This window comes from Manis pentadactyla, chromosome 2, assembly GCF_030020395.1.
Source record: "Manis pentadactyla isolate mManPen7 chromosome 2, mManPen7.hap1, whole genome shotgun sequence".
Classification (NCBI taxonomy): Eukaryota; Metazoa; Chordata; class Mammalia; order Pholidota; family Manidae; genus Manis; species Manis pentadactyla.
In genome coordinates this window covers 13,473,699-13,485,865 of record NC_080020.1, presented here as the reverse complement: position 1 = coordinate 13,485,865, position 12,167 = coordinate 13,473,699, and the positions used below count along the sequence as shown (strand labels likewise).

Genomic DNA, 12,167 nt, shown 5'->3' with positions numbered 1-12,167 from the left:
TGAATGCTGAGAAATCATACAGAAAAAAGTAAGCCACAAAGTAGGAGAAAGAGCCTAAGACAAAAAGGCATTTGGCAGAAGAGAAAACAAAAGTGAACAATAAAGCCACAGGAAGATGTTCAATTTTAAAAGTAATCAGGGAATGCTTCTGCCAATTACGGTCACAACAGCATTCCATTTCATAACCACACAATTAAACTAAAACTTCTGACAATATCAAATGCTGAGGAGAATGTTGTGAAATGGGAACCATTGCTGAAGAGTGCAAATAAGCACAAATATTTTGAAAAACAATTCGGCCTTATCTCCTAAGCTTAAACACTTTACAAACCCAGCAATTCCAATCATGCACATGAGTATAAAAATGTTCACAGCAGGATTATGTGAACTAGCAAAACCCTGGAGGAAGCCATGCACCCGTGGCAGGAGAAGGAGCACATGAATTATGGAGTATTACACTGAATTCAAAGTACATATGCTTCAGCTACATGTAAAGCTCAGAAACAAAAACAACACCATACTGCTTACAAATAAATAACTCATGTGACTTTTAAGCAAAAAATTAGTAAGAATTCAGGACTGTCCTTACCTCTGGAAAGGAGTATATGATAATGTTTTACTTTCTAAATTGGATGGTGGTTTCATTCTACAAATATTAATTTGCAACATTAAATGTTAAAAGTTTACTACTTTCAGGGTCATCTCCTCTCTCTACTCATTTATGAGAAGAATCTACTGATCTGAAATCAGCTTCATTGTAATTTCCATCTACTCTTCCTTGTAATATCTTTTTTTCTTCTGGAATGACATAGAAAAAATTTGCTTCTTCCCTTTACATGGTATCCTTCAATTATATGACAGACCACAGTTTCTTTTTGTAGTCTTATATCATTCCAAGTATGAAATGGTTTCCCATTTTATGCTTAATGGGGCAGCCACCCCTCAGAATGTTTTCTAGTTTATCAATGTTACTGTAAGACATGGAGGCCCAGACTGAACAAAATATTTCCCATACACTGGGGCTGGAAGTCCTGCTCCATGCAATATACCAGGTGGGCATTGTGGGAAAGGTGGAGACAGGGCAAAGGTGTGTGGGAGAGGAAGGGGGGCTGGAAATTGGAAAAAAAAAAAAAGAGGACAGAAGCAGATACTGCTGATGGGAAATAGGGTGGTGTGACACTGTGACATAATAGGAAATACTTGGTCTTCATCCTGATCTTAGAACAGAGCTTCTGAAATTCTTGGAATTCCTGAGAGGTAGGGGTGATGGAAGTGTCATCTGTAAGCCCCTTTCAACCAAGCCAGAGTCTGTGCTAAGGTGATGACTCTGGGAGGATGGGGCTGGCTGCCAGAGGAACCACCCATGCGACCAGAAGGCTAGAACTTTCAGCCCCAGCCCCGAGCTGACCTCTGGGGAGGGGAGACCGATGCAGATTGGCATAATCACCTATGGAAAATGACTTAATCAATCATGTCTTTTATGAAGACTTCATAAAAACTCTAAACAAAGGGGTTTGGAGAGCTTCCTGTTTGGTGAATACTTGGAGATGCTAGGAGTGTGGGGTGCCTGAAAAGGGCATGGAAACACTATACTTCCCTCAGAGTTGCTTCCTTTTATAATAAACTGGTAATCTAGTAAGCAAACTGTTCTCCTGAATTCTATTAGCCTTTCTTTCAAGTTACCCAATGTGAGGAGGGGTCATGGGAACCTCCCATTTATACTAGACAGTCAGAAGCACAGGTGACAAACTGGACTTGTGACTGGCACCTCAAGTGAAAGGCAAGGGAAGCAGTCTTGTGTGATGGAGGCCTGAACCCGTGGGGTCTGCAATGACTTTGAGCAGTTGGTGTAGAGCTGAGTTAAAACTGTAGGACATCCGGTTGGTGTCCTTTGAGAACTGAAGAACTGGCTGGTTTGGGGAAAAAACCTGCCCCCAATATTTGGTGTTGGAAGTGTTGAATATAGAGGAAATATTAGTTTCTCTCTTAGATGGGAAATTAAGTACCAGATCTACTCCAGATCCTGGCTAATTCAATTCAGTTACATATTTTTCCCAGAGTCCTAGAAAAATTCAATCTGAGAGAGATGCGACAGAACGTTAGAAATGCAAAGCAGAATTATGAGATGGGTTCTATTTGTCAAACCCACCTAAAACTTGTGAATAGATAAAAAGTCTAGGGCAGAGACAAGATTTAGGAATCAATATCTAAGTAGTGAGAGAAAGATAAAAACTCTGGGTATTTCAAATAATCCAAGCATCAGGGATAGCCTAGCTTTCCCATGGGGATGTGCATGTATGAGAGTCAAGGGTCAGGTATTTAGACTAATGGAAGTGCTTTAGCATTTTCAGCTTTGGTGTAGAGGCTAAGACCATGTTATTTTCTTCACTCGAAGAGACCAATAATTATATTTATTATAAAAAGTACCTGTGATTTTATAACAGATAGGGATGAAGTACACTACACCATTAAATATAAAGAGCTAACAAACAGGAGATCTCAATTCCAGAATTACTAAAATATAAAATATAAAAAATCACCTCCTAAAATTAACTCAAAAAGAATCAAAGACCTAAACTTAGGACTGAAAACTATAAAACTCTTAGAAAAAATACAGGGGAAAAACTTCACGACACTAGATTTGGCAGTTATTTCTTGGATATGACACCAAAAGCACAGGCAACAAAATAAATAGATAAACTGGACTGTATCAAAATGTAAAACTTCTGAGCATCAAAGAACACAACCAACAGAGTGAAAAGGCAACCAACAGAGTGAAAAGGCAACCAACAGAGCTGGAGAAAATATTTGCAAATTACATATCTATAAGGGATTAATATCAAGAATATATTAAAAACTCCTACAGCTCAATAACCAAAAATCAGAAAACCCAATTAAAAACAGTGCAAAGGACTTGAAATGACATTTCTCTAAAAAAAAGATCTATGAGGGGGCCTCTCTTGTCCCCACCTGGCGTGAGCCAGGAGCTCTGTCCTCTCGCTTTACCTCTAAATAAGAGCCTCTCACTTGCCCTCCTACCTTGAGTGTTTGCGAAGTTCATTCTTCGAACTCCGCAAACAAGAACCCCGGCATCATTTGGGGGGGCTCGTCCAGGATAACTTCGGAGGTGAGTATTGGCATCCAAGCCTGCCTTTTTCTTTCACTGTCCTTAGAGAAGGAAGCCGTCTATGGTCACTTAAATGGGACTAGCCCAGCTGCCAACCTCAAAGTCTCGAGAGACAGGCTCCCCTGCGTCTCCCTCAGTGGATCCCCCATCTCCCTTGGGAGCCGGGAAAGTCACCAGAGTGGAGGCCAGGATTTCCTTTCAGAGGCATCTCCTTGGATGCAAGTGGCTGAGGAAGGCCGTGGGCAACTGTGAGGGTCCAGGCTGAGGCTGCACTTCAGCGGCTTCTCAAAGGCTGGAGTGTCTGGACCCAGACCCCAACAGCCCCGCTGGGTATCCCTGAGAGTAACTACTCTCTGTGTCTCTCTGACTTCCAGCCTGCTTCTTTAGGCCGCCCTGGCTCTGAGTGAGGCAGGGGTGCTCTTTACTTTCCCTACATGCTCTCTGTGTGCCTCCAAATTCATCAATCTCACGGAACCCGATGCTCACCACTGCAAGGTAGATCTATGCTTTGCTCTTATTCTTAACTAAATGCTGTACTTTTTATCTCATACAAATGTCTGGGCACTCGTTAGCCACTTAAAAGACAATTAGCATCAGCTAACAGTCTTAAGTCTCTGGTGAAAGGTTTCCGGGTGTCTGCCGCTCCTCGATCCTCTGCCTCCAGGCAGGAATGTCGGGGAGTGGCTGAGCCGACTTCCTACTTTCCTATCCTAATCTGCGGGCTCCGAGGGCAGATCGGACCAGTAGACAGTGGTCCTTGGATCTTGGCTCTGGCCGATTGATCCGATGGCGCTGAGTAAACCTCAGCTAGGCTGCTGCCTGTGCAAGAGTCGTGGATGACCCACAACCTCTTTGCCTGACAGGTCAGATTTCTTACAGTGGGTGACTAGCGGGATAATTCCCAGGCACTGGCAGAAACTGGTGTTTGAGAGTATAGGCACCCCCCCCTTCATAACTGTCTGTGGCAGCCTCTGTCTGAATTTTATCTTTGGCCTTAGAAAAAGTTCCCCTGCTCCCCATTCACAGCAGTCCTCTTGGGACCGAGCCGCTTTCTCCTGTGCAGTGTAAATGAGGTTTGCGAAGCAGTCAAGCTGAAAACTGAGCCCAACATGTTAATGGCTCTATTCTGCTGACCTCTCTTCCCTAAAGGCAGTCATCCTGGGGTACGGCATTTCCTTTTCTGCAGCCCCTGGGGAGGTGGAACAGGCTTGTGTCTGACTGACCAGTGAGAGGTCACACAGTCCCTGCACTTACCACACAGGCAGGGGCCTCTCAAAGAATGATCCCGAGTGTACTCTGCTAAAGCCTGTGCAGAAGAAATCAGGGTCTGGATTAGAACTCCCAAAAGGTGTAAAGTAGGAGCACACTGGTTCAGTCCTACTAAACCCAGAGCTCTGAGGGGACTCTTGCTTAGTGGGAGGGCAATTGGGAAATCAAAGCAAGGTACAGGCCACGCTGGGAAGGAGTGGTTAAGTCCAGTAGGCCCGGCAGAGGAGGTGACTGACCACTGTCACCTGGGCTCCAAGGCGAGGAGACGCCCTCACAGAAAAGGCCGACCAGGTGTTGCCCACCTGTCCTTCTCTCTCTCTTCCAGATGGGAGCGTCCTCTTCAAGTTTAAAGCCAGACATGCCTCTGGCATGCATTCTGAGTTGGGAGCAATTTGATCCCCAAACCCTGAAAAAGAAGTGCCTTATCTTCTGCACACAAGCCTGGCCTCAATACAAATGCTCTGATGAGAGAGGCTTGGCCCCTGAGAGAAGTATACAATATAATAAGGTTCTGCGGCTAAATTAATTTTGCCACAAGGAAGGAAAATGGTCAAAAGTCCTTTGGACTATTACAATATGAAACTGGTTTTCTAAATCCTTTTATTGGAAATCTGTTCTACTTATTAGGTTCATCATTATTCTAAACATTTTGGAAGGTTTTTAAACTAGACTCCCTGAGACAGAAATTTATCTTCTGCAATACAGCCCGGCTTAAAACTCTCAAAAGAAAAAATGCTTAAAGAGAGGCTTGACGTTGTCATGTTTAGTGAAGGTTTTGTAAGTAATCTAGCACGGATGTTAAAAACGAGTGAACTAAGTAAGTGTAGTAACTGAACTTCTTAATAATTGTGTGTTAAAGCGTGTGTTACAGAGCGTATACCTACAAACGACTTGAAAATCTTTATGGTAACCTAAAACCTTAAAGTTTTGCTAAGTGGACATATTTTGTCCTTATTGAGAAATTGTGCTGTAAAGCACATGTTCCTAGAAATTATAAAATGTGTTCATAAATTTGTCAATCTAAAGAATGCTAGTATAACAGTTTACTATATTTACTTCTCAGTGTTCACCGAAAACAAATTTCTAATGCTTTTAAGTTCTTATTGAAACTACTTAAAGTAATGAAACATCTCTGCATGCTAGAAAACGTGTGTTTTGATAAAAGAAGGTATAAGGAATGGAAATGCATTTTATTGAGGGTAAAAGAAGGTAACTTTGTTCTAAAATACAGCTGGTTATTTAAAGAGAGAGAATTCTGAACGTAAAAAAAAAGTTGTAGGAAGTTTGTGGAAGAATTGATATGGTCGTGCTATGAGATTAAAGCAAATGAGTCTTGATATCAAATACACAGCAGAATTAGAATTTTGTTTTCTGTTCGTTAAAAGGACAAAGTTTTCTTAAACTATTAGTCTGCTTTTAATGTTGAAATATTGCAAAGCGTTTTCTAACTGTTTTATTAAAGCAGTTTCTCATGCCTAAAGTCTCAATAAGTTAAAGGGCATAAATTCCCCTTCTCTTATAATGCCACAAAGAATTTAACTACCATTATAGCTCTACCTCAACTGCAAAATGCTTCCAATGTGCCATTTCTCCACGTAAATAATCACAGATATGAAAGTTTTTTTCAAATCCGGGATGAGTACATTTGGGTTATTCCAACGGTAGGATGCTTAATTCAAAAGGCCCCCGTCTGCTGGGAGCAAAGAAACCATTCTAATAACCATTGCCCAAGCTTTACCCAATACTTAGGTTGGCCTCCCAAAGACCACTGTTCACACATAGTAACTTTACAGGCTACAGACTGGCTTGCCACAGATTGGACACCCGCCCTGGTATCCATTGGCACTCACTGGCTTGTGGGACTAAACTCTGGCCGTGGCTCCCTCCAGGGTGGATAGAGAGGTGCCCTCTGGGATTTCCTTGGTTGCAAGGATGTTGGGTTAAGAACATCCCACACCCTGCAAACTTCCCAAGCCTCCAAAATGGGTGGACTAGGAGCATTTTTCATTGGTATGATCACCTAGCCTTCACTTTTATACCATCTCTTGGTTTATAAGATGTAATTTGGCATATCAAATCCTTAACCAATTTTACTCAAAAGTCCTTAAATGATCCTATCCAAGAAATATCTCTCCAAAATACTAAAGTTAAACTAATGCACCAAACAGTTATAGAAAATAGAATGACACTAGACATCTTAACAGCAGGACAGGGTGCTATGATTCACAAAATGTCTCTGATTCACTCCAGGACCTCCGAAAGCCAGTTCGAGCTCTGTCAGGCCCAGAAGTCCCACAGACTACTACGATATGGAGCTGGGTTCCTAAATTCTTTTGAAGCCATAAAACTGCAAATGGTGATGGGAAGGGAGTCCAAGGTGGAAGTGCCCATCTCCCGAGGCCCTCCCAACTGACCAGTGATGGGGACCTAACTGCACCCTTTAGTGGGCTCTTTCTCAGCAGGAAGCAGCCAGAGCAGTCGTTGCCCCCTTCCCCTAGCAGCAGCTAGGGTCTCCATCTGTAAAGGGGGTAGTGAGACAGGGACGGTGAGCTTAGACAGAGGAGAGTGAGAGCCTCCGGAAAAAAAACAAAGCAAGATAATTGAGATTTGCTTTGGCTGCTGGAGGGGGGGGCCAGGTGCTGCTTTTCTTTGTAGAGCCTAATCAAGTGATTTGCAACTTGGGCAATTAACAAGCAAGTCCAAAAGGATGTAGTTAAAATAGGAAGGATTCCATCTTGAAAATAAGATTGCATTTAAAAACCCAATCAGTTAAAAGGTAAGATTCTTAACATACTCTTTAACAGACAGACAATAACTCAGCCCACCTTGGGAGCAAAGTAGGCAGTCTTGACTGATATGCTCACAGACCAGGAAGCTACTATCCTGGGAGGAAATCAGAGCAGTAAATTTCTTCTAAATAACCAGGAAGACTAATAAGAAACTTAATGTCCCTTCAAAGATAAATATTTTGGGGCCACTTAGCAGGTGTGCATCCCTAGTCCTTTGTCTCTCAACTGACTGTAAAACTCCTAGACAACTGCACAACCTGGGGCTCTCTTGTCCTGGCTCTATCCTCTCGCTTTATCTCTAAATAAAAGCCTCTTACCTGCTCCCCTAAAAAAGAAAAAGATCTATGAATGGTCAACAAGCATATAAAAAGATGATCAACATCACTAGTTATTAGGCAAATGAAAATCAAAACCACAATGAGATACCTGTCACACCCATTAGAACAGCTACTATCAAGAAATCAAAAAAGAACAAGTGTTAAGGAAGAAGATGTGAGAAATTAGAACCCTCATGCACAAGGGAGGAACGTAAAATGATGCAGCCACTGTGAAGAACAGTATGGTAGTTCCCTAAAATTTTTAACAGAATTACTGTATGATCCAGCAGTCCTACTTTTGGGTATATACACAGAAGAACTGAAAGCAGGGACTCAAACAGGTATTGTACACCCATGTTCTTAGCAGCATTATGCACAATAGTCAGAAGGAAAAACAACCCCAGTGTGCATCAGCAGATGAATGGATACACAAAATATTAACATATACATAAAATAGAATATGATTCAGGTTTAAAAAGGAAGGACATTTCTGGCACATGCTTCCACACAAACCAACCTTGAAAACATTCAGAAAGTAGGATGGTGGTGGCCAGGGGGTGGGGGAGGGGAAATGGGAGGTTAGTGCTTAAGGGATACAGACTTCACTTTCACAGGAGGAAGAAATTCTGTGGATGGACGGCGGTGACGAGTACAACACTAAGAATGGATTTACTGGGCGGAGCCAAGATGGCGGCGTGAGTAGCGCAGCGGAAATCTCCTCGCAAAACCACATATATCTATGAAAATATAACAAAGACAACTCTTCCTAGAATAAAGACCAGAGGACACAGGACAACATCCAGACCACATCCACACCTGCGAGAACCCAGCGCCTCACGAAGGGGATAAGATACAAGCCCCGGCCCGGCGGGACCTGAGCTCCCCTCCCCCCAGCTCGCAGCGGGAGGAGAGGAGTTGGAGCCGGGAGGGAGAGCGAGCCCAGGACTGCTGAACACCCAGCCCCAGCCATCCGGACCAGAGCGCAGACACAGTGCATGCGTGGGGTGCTGGAAACTAGGGAAACAGGGCAGCAAGACCGGTGAGCGGGTACCGGAGGCCGACGCTGGAGGACAAAAGAAAAGCGAGTGGCCATTTTTGTTGCTGTTGTTGTTTTGTTTTGGCGAGTGCTTTTTGGAAGTCTTAAAGGGACAGGGACACCAACACTAGGGAAACAGGGCAGCAAGACCGGTGAGCGGGTACCAGAGGCCGGCGCTAGAGAAAAAAAGAAAAGCGCCGCGGTCTTTTTTTTTCTTTCTTTTTTTATTTATTTTTAAGTTTTGTTTTTGTTTTTGTTTTATTTTGTTGTCGTTTAGTTTTGGTGAGTGCTTTTTGGAAGTCTTAAAGGGGCAGGGTGGGACACTTAGTCCAGAGGTAGGGAATCCGGGGATCTCTGGGCACCCTAACCCCTGGGCTGCAGGGAGCAGGGAGGCCCCTTAAGGAGATAAATAGCCTCCAGGCCGCTCCCCCTCCAACGCGACTCCACCATTTTGGAGCAGCTGCCCGAGCCAGGCCACGCCCACAGCAACAGCGGAGATTAACTCCATAGCAGCCGGGCAGGAAGCAGAAGCCCTGTCTGCGCGCAGCTGCGCAGCACAAGCCACTAGAGGCCGCTGTTCTCCCAGGAGAGGAGGGCCACAAACCAACAAGAAAGGAAGTCCTTCCAGCCGTCACTTGTCCCAGTTCTGCAGACTATTCCTATCACCATGAAAAGGCAAAGCTACAGGCAGACAAAGATCACAGAGACAACACCAGAGAAGGAGACAGACCTAACCAGTCTTCCTGACAAAGAATTCAAAATAAGAATCATAAACATGCTGACAGAAATGCGGAGAAATACGCAAGAGCAATGGGATGAAGTCTGGAGGGAGATCACAGATGCCAGAAAGGAGATCGCAGAAATGAAACAAACTCTGGAAGGGTTTATAAGCAGAATGGATAGGATGCAAGAGGCCATTGATGGAACAGAAATCAGAGAACAGGAACGCAGAGAAGCTGAAACAGAGAGAGATAAAAGGATCTACAGGAATGAAACAATGTTAAGAGAACTGTGTCACCAATCCAAAAGAAACAATATCCATATTATAGGGGTACCAGAAGAAGAGGAGAGAGGAAAAGGGATGGAAAGTATCTTGGAAGAAATAATTGCTGAAAACTTCCCCAAACTGGGGGAGGAAATAATCGAACAGACCACGGAAATACACAGAACCCCCAACAGAAAGGATCCAAGGAGGACAACACCAAGACACATAATAAATAAAATGGCAAAGATCAAGGACAAGGAAAGAGTTTTAAAGGCAGCTAGAGAGAAAAGGGTCACCTATAAAGGAAAACCCATCAGGCTAACATCAGACTCCTCGACAGAAACCCTACAGGCCAGAAGAGAATGGCATGATATATTTAATACAATGAAACAGAAGGGCCTTGAACCAAGGATACTGTATCCAGCACGACTATCATTTAAATATGATGGCGGGATTAAACAACTCCCAGACAAGCAAAAGCTGAGGGAATTTGCTTTCCACAAACCACCTCTACAGGGCATCTTACAGGGACTGCTCTAGATGGGAGCACTCCTAAAAAGAGCACAGAACAAAACACCCAACATATAAAGAATGGAGGAGGAGGAATAAGAAGGGAGAGAAGAAAAGAATCTCCAGACAGTGTATATAACAGCTCAATAAGCGAGCTAAGTTAGACAGTAAGATACTAAAGAGGCTAACCTTGAACCTTTGGTAACCACAAATTTAAAGCCTGCAATGGCAATAAGTACATATCTTTCAATAGTCACCCTAAATGTTAATGGACTGAATGCACCAATCAAAAGACACAGAGTAATAGAATGGATAAAAAAGCAAGACCCACCTATATGCTGCTTACAAGAAACTCACCTCAAACCCAAAGACATGCACAGACTAAAAGTCAAGGGATGGAAAAACATATTTCAGGCAAACAACAGCGAGAAGAAAGCAGGGGTTGCAGTACTAATATCAGACAAAATAGACTTCAAAACAAAGAAAGTAACAAGAGACAAAGAAGGACACTACATAATGATAAAGGGCTCAGTCCAACAAGAGGATATGACCATTCTAAATATATATGCACCCAACACAGGAGCACCAGCATATGTGAAACAAATACTAACAGAACTAAAGGGGGAAATAGACTGTAATGCATTCATTTTAGGAGACTTCAACACACCCACTCACCCCAAAGGATAGATCCACCGGGCAGAAAATAAGTAAGGACACGGAAGCACTGAACAACACAGAACAGATGGACCTAATAGACATCTACAGAACTCTGCATCCAAAAGCAACAGGATATACATTCTTCTCAAGTGCACATGGAACATTCTCCAGAATAGACCACATACTAGCCCACAAAAAGAGCCTCAGCAAAATACAAAATATTGAAATTCTACAAACCAATTTTTCAGACCACAAAGGTATAAAACTAGAAATAAATTCTACAAAGAAAACAAAAAGGCTCACAAACACATGGAGGCTTAACAACATGCTCCTAAATAATCAATGGATCAACGAACAAATTAAAATAGAGATCAAGTAATATATAGAAACAAATGACAACAATCACACAAAGCCCCAACTTCTGTGGGACGCAGCGAAAACAGTCTTAAGAGGAAAGTATATAGTGATCCAGGCACACTTGAAGAAGGAAGAACAATCCCAAATGAATAGTCTAACATCACAATTATCGAAATAGGTAAAAGAAGAACAAATGAGGCCTAAGGTCAGCAGAAGGAGGGACATAATAAAGATCAGAGAAGAAATAAATAAAACTGAGAAGAATAAAACAATAGCAAAAATCAATGAAACCAAGATCTGGTTCTTTGAGAAAATAAACAAAATAGATAAGCCTCTAGCCAAACTTATTAAGAGAAAAAGAGAATCAACACAAGTCAACAGTATCAGAAACGAGAAATAAAAAATCACGACAGACTCCACAGAAATACAAAGAATTATTAGAGAGTACTATGAAAACCTATATGCTAGCAAGCTGGGAAACCTAGGAGAAATGGACATCTTCCTAGAAAGATACAACCTTCCAAGACTGACCCAGAAAGAAACAGAAAATCTAAACAAACCAATTACGAGCAATGAAATTGAAATGGTAATCAAAAAACTACCAAAGAACAAAACCCCCGGGCCAGATGGATTTACCTCAGAATTTTATCAGACACAAAGAGAAGACATAATGCTCATTCTCCTTAAAGTTTTCCAAAAAATAGAAGAGGAGGGAATACTCCCAAACTCATTCTATGAAGCCAACATCACCCTAATACCAAAACCAGGCAAAGACACCACCGAAAAAGAAAATTACAGACCAATATCCCTGATGAATGTAGATGCAAAAATACTTAATTAAATATTAGCAAACCGAATTCAAAAGTATATCAAAAGGATCATACACCATGACCAAGTGGGATTCCTCCCAGGGATGAAAGTATGGTACAACATTCGAAAATCCATCAACATCATCCACCACATCAACAAAAAGAAAGACAAAAACCACATGATCATCTCCATAGATGCTGAAAAAGCATTTGACAAAATTCAACATCCATTCGTGATAAAAACTCTCAGCAAAATGGGGATAGAGGGCAAGTACCTCAACATAATAAAGGCCATCTATGATAAACCCACA

At 42.4% G+C, this 12,167-nt stretch overlaps 1 protein-coding gene across 1 annotated transcript in view; it reads right to left on the bottom strand.

Annotated features, from left to right (window-relative positions):
• Nucleotides 1-12,167, bottom strand: part of MIPEP (mitochondrial intermediate peptidase) — a 175,057-nt gene that overhangs the window by 90,844 nt on the left and 72,046 nt on the right. The gene's annotated exons all lie outside the window — the stretch shown is intronic.